A 23,745-nucleotide genomic window follows, 5' to 3' on the forward strand; every position below is an offset into this window, starting at 1 on the left:
TATTTTTGTTCCCACCCCCCAATAGTAACAAGAAAATACTGCACTATGAGTTATTTTTAAGTGGATGGAAATAGCATCCACATTATTTCAAGCCACTGATGTATAAAATCTTTGTAAGAGAAGAGCGACTACTTATTTATTGCATCTTTTTTTCACATTTGTTTGTTCTTAAATTTTAGAAAAGTATCACATGAACAAATATTATCATTCAAGATAATTTGCCAACATCGTGCATTCTCACATGTCAAAATATTATGTAAATGAGGATGACTTTATTCTCCCCTTCTATGTTGTAATTAAGCAACAAAACGACATCCTTGATTCTTACAAGTTGTGATCTGTCTGTTAGAACAGGACAGCTCTCAAAAACTTGCATAATCAATCCCACAGAATAATCCTTCCACTTTATTAACAGAAAGAAATGGGAATGGCAGAACTAGATTAAAGCAATGAAAATTTCTCTGTGCACTCATTAAGTTTTACAGGTACATGAAATATGACATCAAAAAAGGTTCTGTCGATTATGGAAAGTCAGAATATGTAGAATATGTCACTGACAGCTCTCAAGTAAATAGGGCTGAATTTTCAATTATATTGCAAGGGGTGCACCATCATTTTTCCTAACATACAGTTGTAATGGTTGTGTAGGCGTAGTGGTGCAAATAGTAGATGAGAATTTAATTCCAGTGATACAATTGTTTATTTGCTGTTGTAGCACCACAAATAGGTATAAATAATTAACACAAGTCACAAATAACCATTTTTTTTTCCCTAGTATTTTGTGCTAAAATTGAACTAAATCATCTGTATACTTCCATTGCTATAGCCAGCTTATGACTTTAAAGACGCCGGATTTGTACCATATGTGTCAGTGGTAGCCTGAGAACTTGTGGGATGCCATCAGGAATGTGGTTACACTGTGTATTTCACTTTTTTAAATGATGTTCTTCAAAAGAGAGATTTTTGCTAGGTGCTGTTACATTCTTCATTTCAAGAGTAGATGCTCCTGAGAGCATTAAAAAGAAACGGTCAACTGTCTTTAGTAATGTTTTCTTGTGAATTTTAATTCATTTAATAGATACTTTTTTAATCTGTAATTACCTTCACTCCCGGTTCTATGGGCAGAATTAATTACTTCTATAATAATCAGTGAAATAGTATGTGGAATTACCCTACATTTGAAACACGTGGAAGAAAATGTCTTCGGCTCTACGTCCAGAAGTTAACTTTGAAAATAGCAGCCTGTTTATTTGACGGATAACATTTTTTTCTTACCAAACTGTATCTAATCAAATCCTTACAAAGCAATGCCATGCATTCAATGCATGTCCCATAATTCTCTTTGGAGACAGTGCACAGCTGCTGCAGTTAGTATTAGCTGCTTCTTATGGCTTGGTATTTTCTTTCAATAAAAATCACAGATGGCTGGGTGTCTTTCACACCATGATTGTAAATATGAGCCCGGGTCAGGTGAAGAGGTGATGTAAGTACATGTAATTCTACTTTAAGTATAAAAATCCCGCATTGAGCTCAATTACTGTCTGTTTTTCTGTAGTCCCTGAAATGCCCCAACTCAATCAGGTGGTACTGATACGAAACAAAAATTATTAGTGTCCTTCGCCTGTAAAAATAATACCATGGCTCGGAAGGGTTTAGCTTCTGGTGAGGTTACCTCTGTGTTTGTGTTGGCACTTTTGTTCTTTGTCCTATCGCTTCTCTCAAGTGTGTTTCTGCTTCTCTCTCTTCTACTCACAGTTGTACATCCAGTGGTAGGTTAGGGGAGAGCCTTGTCAATTTTTGAGCTTATGGCCTGATATTTTGTAAGAGTTTTCGTATCACTAATTGTAGGGTGAAAGCGCAGCGATGTGAAACACCACCATAGATATCTCTGGATTGAAACAGAGGAATTAGAGCACATCTGTTCTGAAGAGAGGGGTGTGATGAGGGCTTGAGTCCCAGGTGAGGCAGCTCCGGTGTTGGAAGCAAAGCAGCAATGCCCCAGTGCTTTTGTAGCAAGAGCTTCTTGCAGAGCACATTAGCTAGAAAACAGCCCTCTGAGGATGCCATTGTGTTGCTTTAGAGGCCTGGACTCGGGCCGTGCCTATCATTTGTCCACCATTAACTGAAGACCAATGCACCATGCTTTGTTGTGAGCAGTAGACACGTCCCAATAAAAGACGAAGATCTTGTACAAGCTTGTTGCAGAACTAACAAGCATCGAGGAGTTTCCATCAGGTTGTACCATGTGTTGCTGTCTAATACCAGCTCAATCTACATCCAAGTTAAGCAGGAGGATATAGAAACAGAATCTGATGGTGACTCAGAGTCAGAGGAATATAGAATAGGGACTGACACAAGCACAGAGCCTATTATGGGCTATGTTTATTATTAGAATTAGTGCTGGTAAATATGAACTTTCTTTGTCTCTGGACAGTCTCTCTATTGACTTTTTAAAATTATTGCTGCACTATTGGTGAATTTGCAAGCCATAGACATTTCCTGAGAGTGTTTAATACGGCTGACAGTGTAGGACTATACCTCGTATGTGTTTTCTAAGCTGTTTTTCAGGCTATTTTAAGGATCACATGTGCTGAAGCTTCCATCATTTCTTCTGAGTAGCTTTCTCAGTTCAAAATACTTTCAACAAATTTAACAAGTCTAACTTGAAGCTAGTTTCTCATTTTATCTTGTATTTCTCCCTTCCTACTCTATGAGTGAACTCGTTGACACTATAAAGGCAATGGCAAAACTCCCATCGAGTTAAATACAGCAATTTCAGCACTAATATTTATACCATTTAAAAATGTGTAGGCAGTCCTCATTTCCCCCCGACTTATTTGTAATTGTGTTAAATTATGATGTATATATCAGAGTTTTTTTTTTTTTTTTTTTTTTTTTTTAAGTTCTAATGATTTTTCATTTGTCTCTGTTCACTTACCATTTTTATTATTCTTCCATGAATCTCGTGTCATTAATTTAAATCATTCTGGTAATGAAAAGCTTCAGCTGGAGTCTCAGTGTATGCAAGTGTGTGTCACTTTGGCTTTTCACTTTTACTGCCAAACTCAATTGCTAACTCAGAGAGCTATTCACTGTTACCTTGCTAAATATTTTTTATTTTATTTTATTTTTCTACTTTAAAAGAATTTCAGATAATTGTGTCTCTGCTTTTGACTTTTTGCAGTTTTTTGAAGCTGAAGGATATTCTTCTCTGTTCTCTCAATCTGCTGTGTCTCTGATTCCTTTCTTTTGAATGTTTTTATCATTCTTAAAACCACAACGTCTTCTTAGGGATTTTATTGTTGTTCTTGATTCATTTTTCATTTTTATGTTGGCTACTTTTTATTCCATGGCATATAATAAAGGAGCTGAAAATCCAGCCTATTGCCGGTCGGTGGGGTAGTCTATACATAACACTCCAGTATGTTTGCTTTTAATTATTGCATTTTTTAAATTCTGTTTATTAACATTATGTATTTGTTTTCAGTCTGTGTGTGTATGTACCTCTGGACTTTAGAAGGATGTGGACTTGGTATTGGATGGATATCCAGGAACCACCAACAGGATGGGGTTTCCCTAATGTAATTGAGATTGGAGGTGTTCAGCTGCATGGCACTGGAAGACACTTCCATGGCCTTTATTTCTGTTCAGGGAAATAGAAGAGTTGTTGCATTCCAGTTATAAAGCTATCAAAGATGATTTATGTCTGTGAGATCTTCTATTCATCACTGGAGAATTTTAATTTTTGGCATATTTGATGTTTTGATATCAAGCAAAGGTGCTATTGAGGAGGTGTACAAATCTACTCTCTGCTTACAGACAAATGGCTTCAATAATGGGAACAGGCAAGAGCCCATTTATCAAATTGCTTTCTGTTCCCTACCAGTGTCTTAAATAGGTAAGTAGGAGCCAGCTGCTTATGTCTTTCAGATGCTTGGTTAGCTAAATGACAGCATTATGTGCTTCTGATGAGAAGATATACAGCTGTGCATTTCTGACATACTGTCAGCACGATAGCCCATAACATCTAACGATCCCACCTCATCTTCTGGTTACATACGATGTAAATGAGAAAGAGAGTGGAGCTATTTTGATAAACTTAGGAAAATGCTTAACATGTTCAGCAATATAGCTCTCAAAAATACAGTTCATAAAAGTATCTCTGAATTCACACCTCTGTATAAAGGTGCCAGACAAAACAAAGTTCTGCTTCTTCTCGTTCCCATTTCATGTTAAGATTTTGACAGCAATCTTCAGTAAATTGAAAGGGTTTCAAATGGAGCAACTAACATGAGTTGGGAGTGGGCTGATTGGGCACACTTATACTGCTAAATACAAGGGAGTTGGGCAGCAGTTCCAAATCCCAATGGTGCAAAGACTTCTGGTGACTCCATCTGAAGAAGGTTGATCACATCATTCCCCCAACTTGGGTCTCTGAGGTATGAAGACATTTAGGGGAGACTGAGGACACAGTGACTTCTAGGACTGTGCTGGCAGATTGTTTTGGGTGCAGGGAGCCAGCACTGATGTGATGTTTTCCTTGCTGACTTTTGCAACCGTTCCTAAGGAGAACCACGTCCCAAGCCACTGCCTGGGTTTGTCTTGGGGAGATCTAGCTGGATAGCTTCAAAAACAGGTCTACAGGAAAGTTAAGAATTAAGAAATGTGGACAAACAAGGTACAGTGCTTGGGCTTGTACTCTTTAATACGGCCATGCAGGCATAACCATAAAACTAGTTTTTATCTCATCACTGTGTATTTAAGGAGACAGAAAACTCATTTCAACTGCTGACAACTTTTCTTCAGGCCATCTGTCAAATCCTGTGGACAGCTTTTTGGAGAAGACCTTGGCTGAACTTCAGGTAATAGATCATCCTTTTTCCTGTGGATCCCTTGGAACCCAATAGGGTTTTTATTTCAAAATCAACTGATGCAGCATGGAGTTTTACTCCATATCATCTATGGCCTCTCCAGCACAAATGCGTGAGGGCTTTGCCAATGTCTCTCATGTTCTGGAAGGTGATCTAGGAGAGCAAGGAGCAAGAGGAAGATACAGCGTATGTCCCTGTTCGGAAAGCTGTAACTCAGTGGCTTTTGCTGATGTGTAGACATCAGAATTCTTGTGCATTTTTTCTCTGGAACCACCACCCTCACTACTTGAGAGGGAGAGAACCGTGCACACTACTTCGTTACATACTATGTTAGCATCTAACGTGGAGTTGTCTTGTATTATGCACAACCATACTTCATTTTGATTCCTCAGATTTGATGCCTCACTTATTTGCTTGTTCCACTCTTGTCAGTATTCCACATCCTCTTCTCCTATAAAACGGTTTTTGCTTCTATTTCATTCTTTCATATTTTCATTCATATTCTTTCAAGGTATTTTCTGTTTATACCATGTGTGAAGAGATAAGCCACAAAATACAAAACAACACACACACACATGTATGCAAGCAAACAAACAAAAAATGCGTTACTTCATTTCTGAAGGAGGTATTGATAATATTACCAGAGGAATTTAACAACAAAAGCTGAAAATTTATTTCACCATTCAAAGAGGAATAACCAGAATTGTTTGGTCTGTTTTGTGCCCAGGGAAATTTAGCTTTCGAGTCTTGAGTGTGTAGGTGCCTGAAATTTAATCTACAACAGCTTTTATTTGGCTTGTATTTTCAGTGTTTTTATGTTATTCTGTAATTTGTAATGGAAAGTTCAAAATTTATAATTTCTAAAACTTTAAAAAAAATCTTTTAATTTTGAAATAAATCATTATTTTTTGGGGGGGGGGGCAAAAAATACATTGCCTTTTTTTTTTTCCTTTTTTTTTTTTGCTATATAACTGGATTGTTTCTGAAGTGTGAGTGCTACTTATGATTTCCTCTATTACTTGCATGTCTTATAATATGGGAACTCAATTGCCCATGTAATGCTGCTCTGTTCCTACATGTTTTGAATTTTGGTATGCTACTTAAACTCCTTTGCATATGATAATTTTTTCCAGAAATATATTTCCTACTTAGGGTTTTTAGCACTGAGTTTTCCTTTTCTCTTTCCCCAAGCTCTATACATCTCTGAGTAGGGTTGTTTATGAGCAAAAAATGTTTGGCAGATTCAGTATGGGTGGAGTGCAATTTAGATATCTGTCTTGAGAAACAGGAGTTTACATAAATCTTACTTAGCTAAATGGTTGGTTCAGAGCCAATTATGTATAGTAGAACTGTGTTTTAAAATCTTAAGCTGTATGCCTAAACTTGTCATGTCTCGTGGAAATCGTATAATTCTGTTCCCCGTTCTCTCATGTTCTTCGTGCTCTTGCATATTCTCTGCAACAAAAAAAATCGGCAGTGCCTGTAAACAGAAAACCTCAGACAAGTAAGATCACTTAAGCTTCCAGTCAATTAATGAACGTACACCACGGCGTAATTTTCCTTGTTGTGCTTTGGAGAATGCCTTCTTTGATCAACTTTTGACTGAGTCCGTTGAGTCTCTGTAATGCAATGAGAACCGGGGGTTCTGTTGTTGGGTTTTCCCTACTGACCCTCCCTTAACTTTATATTGACACATAGTTTTCCTTGTTTGGTCTCCTCTGGCTACTTCACCGGGTTGCTCTTCTTTAGTCACTGCCCTTTTTGATGACAGCTCCCTCAGAAAAATATCTCCGAATTATTAGCAATTATTTTGCCCATTGCCAGTAAAGCCAGTTCCTATCACCCCTGATAACTGCCAGTTTATTTTGGTGCCTGCACAGGAATTTTGGGCTTTGTGCTTGTGTATGCTGTTGTCTAACCCTGTAATTGTCTAGCTGTCTCGTGGGTCTTTCCTCTCTGCTTGCTTGTTGGTCTTTATGAGCAATGGGCAACACACTAAATTTCACTGTTAACGTTTTTGCTAAAGGGGTCCCCTACTGTTTGTTATCTTCAGGAAGGAAAGCAAGATCATTCAAAATAAATATCTAGTGCCTGATGCTACTTAATCACTTGTAAATTCATTATTTTAGACTGTACTCAAGGTATGTCGTGCCAGGACAGTAGCCTACAGGTTCTGAATATAATTTTATTAGCTTCTTTGAAGCAGTCTATTACCTATTTAAAAATACTTCAAAATGTAATTATTTTAATTATTTTTAATCCTACAGGATACTTTGCTAATTATTACTGATATTATAGATTAATTTTATTTTATGGGGTGAATTTCGTCTGTCTAGTTTTGAGGTTTTAATTAAAAGTTCTAATGGATTTATTATTAATAGCTTTGGGCTCTATTAACTGGAATGCTAATCACCTTTTCTCCCACATTTTTCTGTGGGAGACAGTATGAAAAATGATTCAGTCCATCTCCACTAGCTGTTGAAGTGGGATGATTTACAGCCTTCCTCAGCAGGCTGTGATTTGTTCTGGCTTCTGCAACGTGGAAGCTGGGTTTGATCATCAGAATTAGCCTACAATACATCGCTCTTCTGTCGAGGGTGTTACAAGCTGGAGTGATGCGACCTTGCAGTTATGTTTGTGGATGTGATGTTCCTTTTCCGATCCAGAAGTGACCAAGCCCACAGGCTTCACACGTGAAGACTCGGGAAATGCAGAAAAATCTTGAAAACTATGGGAAAAGGAGGGTGGAGAAGTGGGTGAGGGATCTGACAGCAAGCGAAGCAGAGGGTCGAGGATCTTCAGGATGCAGATCCCAAGGTGCTCCAGGAGTCTAGGCACTCATAGTAGGGAGTGAAAAATGTGGGGGAGGCTGGGAGGGGCTCGTGGGACCGTGCAGGATGTGGGGAACAAAAATTCAGCTCCGAGGGGGAGGCCTGGAGTGCAGGCATGATGAGAAGGCAGCGCTGATAACCGCGGTGCTGCCACAGCTACTCGTGCCCAACGCCCAGCCCAAGCGCTGCGTGGTTTTTTTGACAGGAACAGCAGCTGAAGTTTTCACTTGGTTGGAGCGTGGGAGGGGAGGGCAGAGAGCAGAGGAGTGAGGGCTGTGCTCAGGCAGCAGCTTCTGGGCACAGCCAGGTAGTTGTGAAACACCACGGAGCTGGTGCTGGAGCCCAGGGCTGCAGGGAGCACTGGGAGCCTTAGGACAGGAGGGCATTGGCTTCTTCGAGGCCTTACATCGCTCAGCTGTGCTTCCATATAAGTAGTCTAAGAAGATAACTTAAGTACTTTCTTATTTGTAAAACTGGGTCCGTTCCAAGGATTGTGATCCTTGAAATGGTGAAGAAATGGTGAAGAGCCACAGGCCTGGAAGCGGGGAGGAGGTACGGAGGGTGGAAGGTAACTAAAGGCTGCCAGGTTTACTTGTAAAAGGTTGCAAGCCACTTTTGTAGCCTTGTTTTAGACCTTTGACAAAAGCTGGGGGCACAAACCAAGCTGTCTAATGCTGCTGTGACAAATGAGCTACTAAAATATTGCTGTCCTGGTTTCAGTTAGCACAGAATTAATTTTCTTCCTAGTAGCTGGTGGAATGCTGTGTTTTGGCTTAGGATGAGAAGAGTGCTGATAACACCCCGATGCTTTAATTGTTGCAGAGCAGTGCTTATACTAAGCCAAGGACATCTCAGCCTTTTGCTCTGTCCTGCCAACGGGCAGGCTGGGGGTGCAGTAAGAGCTGGGAGGGGACAGACCCAGGACAGGTGACCCAAACTAGCCAAAGGGGTATTCCATATATTCCAATATATTCCATATATTCCATTGTGCATCACTTGTTTGTACATACTATTATTACTTTCCTATTATCACCATTGTATTATTATTGTTATTATTTTTATTATTATTTTGTTATTATTATTTTCCTGTCTTATTAAACTGTCTTTATCTCAACTCACGGGCTTCACTTTCCATTTCTCTCCCCCGTCCCAGAGAGGGAGGGGGGAGGGTGAGCGAACGGCTGCGTGGTGTTTAGCTGCCGGCCGGGTTAAACCACGACAATTGCTCGTGCTGAAGATGAGAATAGTTTGGCAGCCAGCAGCCGTCTGGTTATAGTCAGGACGTCCACTATTAAGGCCTTTGGATTATCCAACGACCGGAGATATTCCAATTCTTTCCATTCTTTCACCTCTTATGTACATTTCCATGAAGAAAATAACTTTGAAAGAAATGCTGGGAATTCTGACATTTGCCACATTGCACAACAATGATGATTAAACAAGAATCAAAACAAAAGCCCACAACCAACAACCCAGGAATTTACCTTATTAAGATATATTTTGAGGCCTCCTGATAATTTTGTAAGTTAGAAGAGCACAAGAGGGATTTAGATGTCCAAATCACATTAGCTGTTCATAGGAAAACAAGGCAAAAGCATTCTTTTTGCCTACTTTTGAAAATTACAGGAGGGGTCAGGCTGCCTGGCCTAGACGTGTTCGCCTCTCCCTTACCATCCTTGTGTGACTGCAGCTGCAATGTTTCCTATAACTGTGTATCTGAGATGAAGCCCAGAGCTTCCATCACCTACAAATCTGAATTCAGGAATAAGAAGATGCCCATATATTAGGTGAGTTTTTATGAATAAAATCATTCTGTGGTGAAAGTCTATTTGTTGTACATTGCGCTAACGTTGAAAGCCAATTTAACAGAAAGTTTGCTTCTGTAAACCAATTTACTGATTAAAAATCACATACTCTGCCTGTCACCTGCATTACCGCGTATTTAACTCCTTTCTTGATTTCTCTAGACAAATGCAAAGTGACATCTTAAAGGAAGAGCGGCTATTACTGGCACTCAGGACTTAATGCACTGACCTAGCGTGCCCTCCGTGACCTTGGTGGTATAAGACAGATTAGCAGTTCGGTCCATCTTTCTGCTTGTGTTTATTTCATTGGAGGTAGAGATGTTGTATTCGGGCACCTTACAATCTGTGAAGTTAAAATTAAACGATTTGCCATCATGTCTTGCAGTGAGAAACCGAAAATCACACTTCCGCGTCTATGTACCAGACAATGTTTTGTGTTTGATGAAAAAAAATTTAGTAAGAAAGAGAAAGGTGAGACTTCTGAAGAGGCTGAGTAAATGTGAGGAGCTGAGTTTACACCTTTTAAAACAACTCAATCCTAAGTATCAAAGGAATAATTAGAAAATAAGGTAGCGTTCATATGGCTTCAAAATCTTGGGAAACATGTTTTTGAAACTCTGAGCTGAAATGCTGCTGTACATGCAGTGTTCTGATAGGAACAATCTCCTGGATGAGTCTCTTTCCAGTAATAAGTTCAACAAATTTCTTTTTAAGCCAGTGGGAGAAGTGAATTTATAGTTATTCCCTGCCAACTGCTTAAAAAACTGCCAGCTAATCTGTTTCTCTGCTTTTTGTGTCAAAGTTGAAATCTATCTTGACTCGAGCTGAGTTCTTTGTATAAAAGCGTGGTGATTGCTGGCATTCTCCTATTGTAAAAAAGCCCTCTTAACTGAAAACTTCTGAAACCATTCTTTGTAATCACACAATTTGTAGTGGAGCCTGAGCATTGAAAGAGGTGGAATATAACAATTACTGAAATTCAAACTGACCTCAGGTTCAAGCTGCCAGGCACAGCAATTACTGCTTTTTGTTGATTTCAATATCAAAATGGGATTTTTTGTGTGGGAGAATTTACCCTCTTACATTATTGAACAGCACCTGCTGCTGTCACCAGAGGCACATGGTGTATGTGCCATGGATGTGGTGTATGTATGTACCATACATAAGCCTATCTGTGAATGTTTGGACCAAGACAGAACGGGAATTCAACCAGCAGAGCTCTGTCAGCATTGCCTTTCCCAGTGTGGTGGTCACTGCTCACCAGAGGACTTCTTCCTCTCACCCCTCGTCTATTCAGGTCCTTCTCTTTGACTTCTTGTCCAACTTTGCCTGTATTTGTGCATGCCCTGGAGCATGTTGTTGCATTTTCTTCTATTCTCACATTATCATCGCTTGTTCCCAAGAGTCATGCGTTCTGATATCGATCCACCTGTCTTGTTTGCCACGCAGCTCTCTTGTTGTCCTTCTGACTACACCTAAGACACAAGGGGCGAATTTGGGACACATTCTGCATGCTGTTGACACTTGACAGATTCAGAAAATTACTATTTGCTCTTTCCGGTTTGTCAGAGACTTTCTTTCTAATTTAAGACAAGCCTCTTTATGTTTTGGTATATAAAAGAGAGAAATGCAAAGGTATCTTCAATAGCACTTACTGAGGTATTAGGAATAGTTATGTAAAATATGTAAATACATAGAAGGCAAAGATGGTCAGAAGCCATGGCTTTATATTTCATTCCAGTGAACTGAACCGTTCAGGAATATAACAAGAAAGGAGAAAGCATTGTAGCATAAAGAATAACAGCATAGCATAACATTCCCTTGACCTCCATAAACCCATCTGGGTTTTTCATGTATGTTCTACACGTTTGAACACCATCTCTGTGAAAGGGCAGCTTGAACGCTTCCAGCCCTCGCAACCAATTGCCCCTCTGGGAGCACTCTCCTGTGTTGCTCTTGGCACAGGCTTATCCTAATGGGCATAATCTTCATCAGAAGTTTTTGCAAGGTTAATTTTGAGACTCTGTTATTTGATAGTATCTTTGTCCTAACAAATTTTCTCCTACTTCCAATGTGCCTGTAAAAATCTAAATGAAGGTGTCACAGTCAAACTAACGGGCTCTATGTCAAAGGTCCATTCAAACTTATAACTACATATATACTAATATATTATACTTACATGTATATACTACTTATACTACTTATAACTCTTAAACAGAGTTTAGAAGAACACGTGGTAAAATCAATAGCAGGATCGTGGTCACTGGTTCAGTGTTTGCATTAGAATTTCAAATCACAAAGTCATCTTCCCAGCGTGTCTCAGGACTAGAAGCATTTTATTTTTGAGACTGTTTCCTGAACTCATCAGTGTTCCTGCTTGCATGCCTGAGAGACATGTCACAGTGCTAATCACATATTTACAGCTGTACTGTGCCTGCGTGAACTGCTGTCTGTAGGTGACATAATTTGGAGTAATTGTTGAAAGAATATTTTGAGTCTCAGCTGGAGTGGGTGGCTCAGGAGGCAGCATGGGATTTTGGTTTGCTCCCTATCTTCAAAACAGAGGCTCAGTCTGGTTCCAAGGTACATAAAATTCTTTAGAGAAAGCTCATGGAGAACTATGCCCTGTCCCTTAGGGCATGTATTAAAATCTCTGATTTCTCCAAACCTGACACCAGCAGTCTTCTTTTCACACACTACTGAAATAAATATGCACATAGTCTCAGGAGTTACTCTACAGAAAACATTATAATTGATAATTTACCTATCCGACTGTCTGATACATGTGATTATTTTATCAGATAAATTATGCCTGATTTGCCTAGTTTCACCAACAAAACTTTATAATAAGAAATATTTTGACAATTGGTTGTAGCGCCCAACATGTAGAAAAAAACATTATTAAAGTGTGGAAACAACGGTGCTCAGTATTTACAAAAAACATTTCTACCCTCTGCCCTCAAATCCATTTGATCTAAAATCTCTTCCAAACCTGTTAATTTATTTATTTGTTTACTTATTTATTTATTTTCTTTCTTTCCATGTCATGGTTAGAAAGTCTTCCTTTTAGCCTTGCCTAAGGCAGGTTGTGCAACTTTTTCCTCCCAACAGCAAAGGAATTTAACCTTTCCCAGACTTTTCTGGACAGAGTGTTTGCACATCCCATCCCATACCTCTCGTTAATAATGCACATTTATTCCTCAGCTGACAATTTTTCATAGCAGTCAAACTCTGAGTAGCAGGAGATGGTTTCAAGGCAGCATGCCTTTTGTTAAAAGCCTCAATCATATCTGGTGTTATTAAGGATAATAATTACCTCTGGAGTGTTAGAATAGTGCCACTGCTTCAGAAATTTAAGGTATGTTTTGCTACCTCATTTCTGATTTTATTTTCAGCTGTTTGGATTCTAGATGCAAGTGTGAAAGTGGGGATTGAAGCTGTAGTGACCCAATTATAGTTATTCCAGATATTAAGCAGCAGTAATCTAAAGATAGGTATTTAGTATTCAGGGAAATTAATGAAATCTCTTTATTGAGAATTCATCATTGCATAGCCTTCATAAAAATCAACACTTGTCCATTTTAAAAACACGTTTATTCATGTCTCTGATCAGACAGCCACTGCAGCTCTGCTCCATGTGGATGGAATAGTTCTCATTCATTGTTAAAGGACGTGTTCAGTCATATTCGTGTTTCCCTTGACCATATGACCATATGTAAGAGACATCTCCTTCAACTTTTTAATTTAACCGCCTTCAGACTGCAAAGGTAACCTCTCGAATAGAAGCTGATATAGTGCAGTCATACGGTGTATGGATACAAACCCAAGTAATAAGTGTTCCTGTTCATCTCAATGGAGTGTTAGCTTTGCAGACAGATTATGGTGATTTAAATGTCAACAGAGTTATTTTACTTCTGATCGTTTTAGTAAAAGCATCCAGCTAATGTGCTTATCCAGCATGGTTGGATATTCCATTCATCTGGAGGGACATTCCAGAGGAATAAGGCTGCAAGCTTTAAATTGGGGATGGTTTCATCATCTAAGCAGCAGGTTACATTTCCTAGACTAACATCTAGACTCTCTGGAACCACAGGTTCAAATCCTGGCAGACAGTGTTGCCAAGTGTCACACTTGACACTCAGTTGGTCCCCAGTGTGTTGCTCCATGACATCTCTGCTGAAATCTCATGCATACAGCGAGGAATAAACCGTGTTTCATCCCCTGCCAGTGGGGTACAGAGTGACAGCTCCTTTGTAAGGCCTGCAACTGCCTCTGCTCCTGTTCATTCTTTGGTCCTGGTCCTCCTCCTTTTCACATCAGGAAAATCTGTGTTGATTTTTACCTGCTTGTTTTCTTAGCCTAGGCAATGGCACCCTCATCTTCCTGAGCTGGTAAAAGAGGGCAGGGAAAGAAAATGTGACTTCACAAAGAGAGCAAATGAGAGAGAAAGTGAGAGATAACAGGTATTTTAGGGTTTGGGAAATGTGCATTCAGGAAATGGTAAACTTCCCTCTCCTCCCATAAAATATGAAAAGTGGTGAGGGAAAACAGAATGCTTGCTCCAGAACTGATTATCTTTGGGTTTAGAAGAAGAATTTGGAAGTTCCCAGGTGACTCCGGTCATTGACATCAGGCTGTTGACTTGTTCCTGATCATTTGGTGATCTCTTCCTAAAGCAGAGAGGTCATATGTCCGTATCAAAGAAAGAAAAATAACCACTGTCCCCATTGAAAGCCTGTTTAGAAATTGGAACAAAATGGAAATACAGTTGTGCTAACACCTTTGTAGATTACCCTGTTTGGAGTAAACATTTTGACAGGGAAATTAAATATCTCCTTTGATGAATAGAGGGAGATTCCTGGACTGCCAAAGTGACGTTTCATGAACAGCTTATGTACAGATTTTTATTTCCTTTATCTCGTATTTTTGAAGGAAAATATGAATAACTGCAGAGAAGTGCAAGGCTGGCATTCCTGCATAGTGAAGAGAAAGCAGGTGGTATTTACTGGATAGCAAGGTGTAAATGTATGTCTGCTTCTGTATCATTGCTCTTTAATTGAATGGTTCTGCTCATTCATAAGTTGATTGACATTCAGTAAGAATTTGACTATACTTATCAGTTCTGTGCTTGAGTGCTGAACAGACAGATTTCACATAAATATTTTAATGTATCAGATATGTTAGTTTCAATGAGTATTTTGACAGACTAAAACAAGAAAATACTTTAACCCTGCCCCATCCCTGATACTGTTACTGCTAACACACAGTTTTTGTAGGAACTGCAATGTAACAGCACTTCAGATCATCAAGTCTCCTTCATTTAAAAATAATAAAGACTGGAATATAACCATCTTCAAGACTGGCTGCAGTTATTATAAAGCATGCTGGATAACAGTGAGTGGAAAAAAGCCTCAGACACCAAAGACAGCTTAATATTTCCAGAGAGGAGAAAGAGTTTTTATTTATTTTTAGTCTTTTTTTATTTATCTCACAGCAGGTCCCTAACCTTACTGATTAGCATTGTGCTTTATGCATATCCTTGAGATAGCTGAAGGGCTGAGCAGACACTGATGAGTCTGAAACTAAGAATAACAAGGCTAGGTAACTTCATGCTAGGTCTTTGCGTGATCTGAAATAAATAGTGAGTAGAGGATTAGAAAAATCAAAAAAAAGTGTGTGACAGCAGCTTTCCAGAACGGTTGGAACATCTTTTTAAGAATTGTTGGTACTGTCCAGGTGTTTGTTTAGCCTTAAAAAGCTGTCCCAAGATGAGTGGCTGTTCTCTGAAAGATTTGGTGATGGTGCTACAGGCTTGCTCAGCTGATTTCTGTTTGAATATCAGATGGGAAATGACCAAAATCAGTTATGTTGTCATTTAGTTTGTAAGGAAAAATGATAAAAAGGCTGTTGTGATGTGAGGTCGTGACTCACTCCTGCGGTACTCTGAGCAAAGAGCTGACACGCCGTGGAAGCAAAGTGGTGCACACAGGGAGCAGCACGTGCTGAGTGCTGCATTTGGGGTAGCCTGCACCTGAACGCCTCGCCGAGCCCCGAAGACAGACGAGATCCTCCAAGTGTCAACCTCCAGTGTGTCTGCAAACACAAATGAATTTGGAATAAAAGAATAATGCCATTATTGCAGGAGGTGCTTGGCAGCACAGTGCCAGTCACCACCAGACTATGTGCTATGTGATTATGTTCGAATCTGTGATATCCGTGATATTGTGTATCTGAGCGATCCTCACACATGCTTAGTTATAAGTCCTTGTGTGCCTTACATTCCTAAAAGTTTATTTTATTAATATAGATACATTTTTTTGAGAGAGTATCATGCCTGGGGAAAAAAAAAAGAAGTCATTCTAAAGAAAAAGCAATCTTACCTTTCTATTAATACAGTAATAATTTAGGCTTTTAGATTATTGCTCCTGCGCTTCACTAAAATGAAAATTAAACAAACTTCATCCTAACTAGAATCGGTTGCCACAAAAGTAAAAACCTAAGGAGAAGAAAAAGCTATTAAGAGATTTAAGCACACAACGAACAAGACCTTTTAGAGGAGATTAAAGCGTGTGACAAGCATTAGTATTTCAAGGTGCTGTGATCTACTCATGGATTGATGTGCCTCCGAATGAGATGAGGCACATTAAAAGCTGAAATCATTCAAGCTGGTGTGAAACCGAATATGAGCAATTACCAAATAGTTAAGCATTAAATAAAATGGATGATTTTGTGAATATGCAGCATAGAAGACTTATTTGTGTGATCAAATGCTCAGTCTTTGAACCTTTCCCTTGAAACACAAACTTTGAGACAATGCTTATTGTGGAAACTGGGGTGTTTAAAAGGAACAGATCCTATTTTAATGTTGCCGTCTAGCACTTTGTGTGGTGAGAAAGCATTACTCACTGAGAAAAAAACATTGAAGTGTTTAACTTCAGCGTTTCTGCCAGCATTAGCCATTTGAAAGTCACAGCCATGAGCATTTGCAGGTTAGGAGTGCTGGCGTAAAAGGCTGCCAGGTAGCCTGTGTCACGCGTGTGCACTACTGGAGTCTTACATGCAGGCTCCATTAGGAGGCTTTTTCTGCATTAAAGAGCCTTATTCCTTCTGAGTATTAAAGCAGAATCCTCTTAGGTCCCGTTCAAATAGTTCGTCTGGGCTGTAAATCGGGCATAGCAGTTTTACAGAGGGTTTTAGCCTAAAGCGTGTGTAACTGTGATTAAATGGCAAACACAGCTTTCCACCGGGGTGGCTGCGGCCTTAATTGGGATCCAGTAGTGGGGCAGCCACTAAAGCAGGACGTTAAGTTGCCAGTGAAAAAGAAAAATGATAATTAAGAAAGTATTTGTGAATAGTTGTAAATGAAGAACCAAGTGACAACGAGGGGAACAGTTTCTCTTAGCCTTGTTCCTATGTTTTCTTCCATCATAATCAGAGGAAAAGCAGAACCTTATATGAAGAATGACTTTTTTTTTGTTTGTTTTGGGCCAATGGATTGAATTGCTTTCACTGAACTCAGCCAAAGTTTTGATACTGACCTAAGTAGAAGCAGGCCCAAATCCTATAAACTCATTAAAAAGATACAAATATGCAAGTGTATTGAAATGTTAAAACAAAAAAAGAATGTGTTGAATTACGACTGCTTGAAACTTCATTTACAGAATGATGGTGAATGCCATTCATCAAGTTTGGTGAGGAAAATCCTTCTACAACCGTTAAAACATCAAAACATAATTCATCATTACTGGTTTTGATTTCAAAATGGAAAAGGTGTTTTCTGGAGTTCCAGTCTTTGTTTCACATGCAGTGAACTGGAAGGCAGATGAAGCTTGTTTCCTGCAGTGTCTCCCCATATATCTCTCTACCTCTGACTTTGGGCAGTGTGGCCAAGGTCCTTGTCTTCCCCAGTGCATCCACATTCCTGCTCCTCAGTACGGGCAGGAGAACCTTTGCACTGGCTGTTCTTTGGTTACTCAGTCCCAGCTTCCAGTTTTTAAGCAAACTGCTACAAACCTCAACAATTTGAGGCCCTTCTTCCTCACTCGAATTTGACAGAAACTGGGTGAGCACCTGTGTAAGTTACAGGAACTGATTAGTAGATAACAGGTAAAGAGTAAAGTAATAAGTAGTAACTTATGAACCCATAAGTATAACTTTTGGGTAAAGAAGACACACTTTAATATCAGGAAGGTGTTTTTAATATAGAATTGTAGGAAGCATACTTCATTTTAATCTCTCTGCCAGGAGTTGGCTGGAATAAAACCTAAAACCTAAAATTCAACCTTTCTAGTTGAAAGGTGTATATCAAATAAATACTAGTTTCATTCTAACCCTCAGAATTGTTTTAATCACATCAGGTACCAGTTTGATCTGATTTCAGCACTGAAACTTTATCGGGTCTCTAAGTCGACTCCGTTGTTTGACACTAACTTTCTGTGCCAAAATCTTGCTTGGTCTTCTACTTTCATTTCTGTAGGATCTTTGAACAGCTTCATTCTAAAATGCATTAACGAGTTAGAGGATTTCTTGTTATGTATTTATTCAGCTGTCATTATGCTCATACTCCACACGCATACCCTCGAAAATGAAGTCCCCCTGGGTTTCATATCTTCAGCCTTGGTGATCTTGATCTAGAAATTGAGTTCTGTGGCAGCGTCACATATTGACGCGGGGCTTTGTGAGCTAGACTAGATACCACATCTGTCACTGCACATGACAAGCAAAATGATGGAGAGAGCTAGAGTAGCGTTTAATTACTCTAACCATTGATTCTGATTTAACAAATAGCTCTTTTCTATTTGGCTTGCCCAACCAGAGGAAATACCTGTGTATCATGTTGAACATTTTATATCTTTCTTGCTTGCAGGGACATTTGGTTAGGTGAGCGTAGTTGGGTTGGATATATATTTTTGAAATATTGTTATTTCAGCCAGGGATTCCCTGGGGAGACAAATCAGAAATGGCATAAGTTTGTAGTGACATTTTAGAGTTCACTATATATCCTGTTAATGAGACTCATGCCCTAAAACTACATTTATTTTCTGTCTAAAGTTAAAAATATCAGAGTGGGTCTCGGGACATGCATATGGCATTAATCTCAATGTATTTATCAAAGATGAATAATCACAGTGTATTTGAGAAGCAACAAGAAATCCAGGGCTCCTCAGAGCCCCAGCAGATCACCAGTTTTGCTTGAATTTATTTATAGAGAAACCCGTGTTGAACATCTGAAACACTTGGCTGCAAGGGCCTTTTGACATTTTTGAATATAACCAATACATTGATCACAACCGATCAAATTCGCCAGGGGAGTTTTAGGTTAGATGTTAGGAAGAATTTCTTTACTGAAAGGGTTGTTAGACACTGGAACAGGCTGCCCAGGGAGGTGGTGGAGTCACCATCCCTGGAAGTCTTCAAAAGACGTTTAGATGTAGAGCTTAGGGATATGGTTTAGTGGGGACTGTTAGCGTTAGGTTAGAGGTTGGACTCGATGATCTTGAGGTCTCTTCCAACCTAGAAATTCTGTGATTCTGTGATTCTGTGAAATTGGTACATGCTATTAAAACGCATATAATAATAACAGAAAATAGTAATGATAAAATAAAATAATAAAAAACCCACAACCAACATTCATTTAAACCTGCCTTCAGGAAAAAGTGCTCACGGACATCCCATCATCACATGAAATATATATATATATTTTGATAAACCCAGAATATTACTGAATTTTCTATTCTTTTGGTAGTAGGTTGAAAGTCAGAATTTGTCATCCCTGTTACAAACATTTACTGTTTTATGTCCCTGTCATGTGATTTTGATATTCATTTTTAAAGGCAGTTTTAGAAACTCATGAGGGAGTTCTTTGTGATACTTGGCTTGTAATTGGAATTAAGAATTTGTATTATTTTAATAATGCTTTCTTTAACAGTCTTCTGAGTACTATATTGATGCTAGCTATGGGATTGTGTAAAAATCAGGTCCAGATTCAAAATCTGAGTACTTTTGGGACTGGTGGCCTCGGTTAAGATTTTAGTTACATTTTTTTTTTTTTTTCTGGGAGACATAATAAAAATTTTGTTCAAATTGAAACTTCTTGCTGGAATCTATGTATTCCCATTTCTGCAGAACGGAGCATTAATATTTCTCTAGCAGAGTTCCCACTGCCAGAGGAAGGGCAGTATTTAAGACTATAATCCATGGGAAAGTTTTCAAAACATCAGAGACTGATTTTTTAGAGAAATATTTTATGCTAATTTCTTTTTTATAATTCAGTGAGATAACTTTTCTATTGAAAAACTCACTCCTACAGTTCCCTCTTTGAATACCTATGTAAAATTTTAGATGTTGTTTTCCTCTTGCTGTGTCTTGGACTGGCCTCAGGAGAATAAGGAGGCTCAAGGTGACCTACCAGTGGAGGTAGGTGTCAGTAATTATTGAATTTTGCTGCTAGCAGAAGATGTCTGAAATAGGTGACTTTTATTCTAGAGGAATAGTGGGTCAGACTCCTATTGGTGAGAGAGAAAGTGCAACCCAGCCTTCAGTTTGGAAGGCTTTATACTACCTTTATTTGCAGTGGCAAAGCAGTAGCTGGATATGAATGATGTATACCTGTCTTTAACAGAGGTTTACCATTACATTAAAAGCTTGTTTTGAACAGGGACACCACATTTGTTTCTTATGCTATCAAAATGCAGAAAATTCTAAATCGTGTTTAAGTTCAGTAAAAATATTATTGCTCTGCATTGGTGAAAAGTGGCATTGCTGTGGAAGTCAAGAGCAGCCTTCAACAGATTGTTGTGGTATCTTCAGTCTTGTATTTCATGTGACTAGATAAAACATTATTAATCACCTGCAAAGAACGTATGATCATTTTCCTACCTCCAAGCATCAGCATTATTTCTGGCAATGTTAGTATTATCACGTATGACCTTTCTAGATAGTGGAAAGATGTTCCTTTTATTTTATTTATTTATTTATTTATTTTTCAGGAGTTGGCTTTTTTAAAAGCAAATATCATATTGATTATTCTGTCAGAGCAGGTAGTATAACAATATTCATATACTGGTGATTTATCATTCAAAAAGCAGCCACTTTTAGGGGAGAACGAAATTTGCACAGTACGGTCCATTCAAAAAAACCTAGACCTTTGCATGAGTTCACATTGCAGCAAAAGTCAGAATGGAAAGAATGGAGGCAGGCTGTGTTAGAGCAGTTTTTTAAGTAAGAAGAGAATAATGTGCATTTATTCTGACATATTTCTTTATTTATGGATTCATTTCAGAACTTGAAAAGGAGTGTTATTTGTGATCCAAATCATCATTTCTTTGGCACTTTGAATAGAGCTTTTGAAAACAGGAAACAAAAACCCATGTTTGAATTCTGTCCTTGTGCTTTGATCTGACGTGAAGTCAGTAGAAAAGCTCTTCTGGATATTATGGAAGTAGGTTGAATCTGTGAGAGAAATCTGAAAGAAAACCTCCTTTATTTTGTAGCATAAGATATGAGCTCTAGAGTTATTTGCAAAATATATGGCATTCAGAGAATTTAGTGCAACAGAATTGAAAGAATTTAGTGCTACCTGTAGGGTTACATGCTAGTTTATTAAATTAGTTGATATAATTCCCTCTGGCCTTCAGTTGGATCATATCGTTTAAGTATGTATGAACAACCTGACCCTAAAGTTCTTGGCTTGAGAGAGAATACCTTAAAGGTTGCTGCTATAGCAGTCTTCATAAATTACCAATATAAATTAATGTTTAAAACAACATTATTGCCTGAAAAATAAAACTGAACACTCTCCTCTTTCTTGAGGGACTGTAACCTGTAATTCCACTGGTAGGACCAGAGGGAATGGCCTCAAGTTGTGCCAGGGGAGGTTCAGGCTGGAAATGAGGAGACGTTTCTGCTCAGAAAGAGCTGTCAGGCACTGGGACGGGTTGCCCAAGGGGGTGGTGGAGTCACCGTCCCTGGGGGTGCTCAAGGAGAGGTTGGACGTGGTGCTTGGGGACAGGGTTTAGTGGGTGACATTGGTGGTAGGGGGGTGGTTGGACCAGATATTGAAGGTCTTGAAGGTCTCTTCCAACCTTAATGATTCTATGAATCTGTGACTCTATCCCAGAAGGCAAGGCAATACCTGACACCAGGAATGAAATGCTGGTTCATTAATATCTTTCATAACTACTCTTCCAGTGTGTTGTCACCGAGGGAGCATCTGCAGTGAAACCAGGAGCCTTCAGATGAAACCGCCACCATTTTGTTGGCAATGACACATCCGAGTCTTTCTGTGAATACATTTCTGCACTGATTGTATATCACTGATTAGCTACAATATTATCAAAATGCTTTTGATTAATGACTTTGATTAGTTTTATCTCTGGTGCTGAGGTTTGCTTAGAAGTCAGTAAGTGTTCCCTGCCTCTTATTCAGGTGGAAAAAAAATAAATAAATTATATAGGAGATATTTTAAAACATAGTCACTGCTACACAGCCTCACAGGGTTAATTAAAATAGTGTGAGCAAAGGAGTTTGTCAGGTATTGCTAGTCTGAGCAGCGTGTTTTGGAGGCTTACTTAAGTAGGAGAGGGAGGAAGCAGAAAGGAGGTGCTATGCACAGCCCCAGAGCCTTCGGTGGCGTGCGCAGAGGAACAGCTCTGATGTTTAATTCCTTCTGTGCTCAGGGAAAATGGTGTTTGTGTGTTCTCGTAAACAAACCCGGCTGCATCAAAGCCAGAGCCGCCTCCATCAGCAGCTCTCCCTCAGGATCAGAAAGAAAAAGTGAAGGCTCATAAATCTTAGCTTAGCCATCCCAGCTAAAAGGGGAAGAGTGACTTGCATGTGTGTTTATCTGATTTAGGACATTTAGCCTTTACTGTCTGTTACGATGCTCACAGTGGAAGTGTATCCATCTGAAAGCAATGTGAGGGGTCTCTCAGAAGGGCAGTCTTTTGCACTCATGGCTCAAAATCTCCATCAGAGAGCGACACCTGCTTCTCCTGGTACTTGAGCAGTCCTCAGTGGTTTGGGGTAGCTCTTCAGCCATTCCTGAATTTTGTTGCAGGAGCTCCAGCCTCCCGGCACAGCCCCAGAGATGAAGACAAACCCGCAGGGAGCAGGGCTGGGCTCTCCTCACCAGTGGATGCCATTGAGCTACCACTGACGTGTCTGGCTAAGGAGCGTGGGGTTGGCCTGCTGATCTGTTTAGCCTTGGGAAGTAGAAGGCTCCAGAGTTTCCCTTTGGTTATTTGCTCTACCAGCCGTGCTCATGTCATTCTACACAACTGGTGCTTCACGAGTGCCAAAAATACCTCCTGAGTAGCTTGCCAAAATAGCCTTTCTCTCACAAACTGCTGGAACATCTTTTGGATGGAAGCATTCTTGTAAACACATTCTCCATGTAATTATTTCATTTTCACTCAAGGTATTTACTGAAATATCGTGAACAAAATTATCAGTTAATTTGAGTCAAGACAGGCTTGTTTGTGCTAAAGGATTCAGCTCTTTGTACCTTGTTGGGAGACTTGCTTTTAAAAACTGTTCTTCTGATGAGGACGAGGTAGGTGCTTCCCTCACCTCTCAGTACCCAAAACTCTATGCTGAACTTGGTGTCCCCTGCAAATCCTCTAGCTAAGTATCCAGCAGGGAATCCAGATGAATGCTGACATGGTGCCACCAGAGAATGAAAATCAGAGCACTTGTGTACCCGCAGCAGCTGCTCACAGAGGCAGCTCCAACCAACCTGGAGCCCACAGATGAGGACCTGGGAGATTATCTTCCTGCTGTATGACTGTACACCCCCAACACCTCATAGGAGGAGAGGGTTTGTAAGGAGTGTTTGCAGAAAGTCGTCTTCTGCCCTTCTTCTCCTCTCTTTGAAAGGAGTTCAGGCCAGAAGGCTCCAGATTATAGCAAAGCCATATGAATAGAAAGAATTCACATAGCAGAATATAGAAAGTTATAGAATACAGAGAGGCTATATTACATGAAAGGCTCCAGGGTATAAATTTTAAAACTACATAAAATCTTTATTTATAGGTTTCGATTTTAGTCCTCAAACTCTTTAACTCTGCAGGCAACAAGATAAATGAGATTGCTCTGGGAAAATGCTTCTAACATCCAGCTCTTTATATATAGCAGATGGCTCTACACATGTACATGGAACTTCATATAAAAATTATTTTTAGGAGTTACCAATTACTAAATATATCATTAAGTCACATTTGTTGAAGCCAGGTTTGTTAA

General features: G+C 39.3%; 1 long non-coding RNA gene across 5 annotated transcripts in view; it reads left to right on the forward strand.

Moving 5' to 3' along the window:
* The first annotated feature begins 8,949 nt into the window (after positions 1-8,949).
* Positions 8,950-23,745, forward strand: part of LOC101798800 (uncharacterized) — a 408,273-nt gene continuing 393,477 nt past the window's right edge. Inside the window, exon 1 of one of the 5 annotated variants that reach the window (XR_011810523.1) lies at positions 8,950-9,489. This is a non-coding gene — a long non-coding RNA (uncharacterized lncRNA). The remainder of the gene's footprint in view (positions 9,490-23,745) is intronic. The other 4 variants (XR_005267127.2, XR_005267130.2, XR_005267128.2 and 1 more) reach the window with 4 other exon arrangements.

This window comes from Anas platyrhynchos, chromosome 7, assembly GCF_047663525.1.
Source record: "Anas platyrhynchos isolate ZD024472 breed Pekin duck chromosome 7, IASCAAS_PekinDuck_T2T, whole genome shotgun sequence".
In the NCBI taxonomy this organism is placed as follows: domain Eukaryota; kingdom Metazoa; phylum Chordata; class Aves; order Anseriformes; family Anatidae; genus Anas; species Anas platyrhynchos.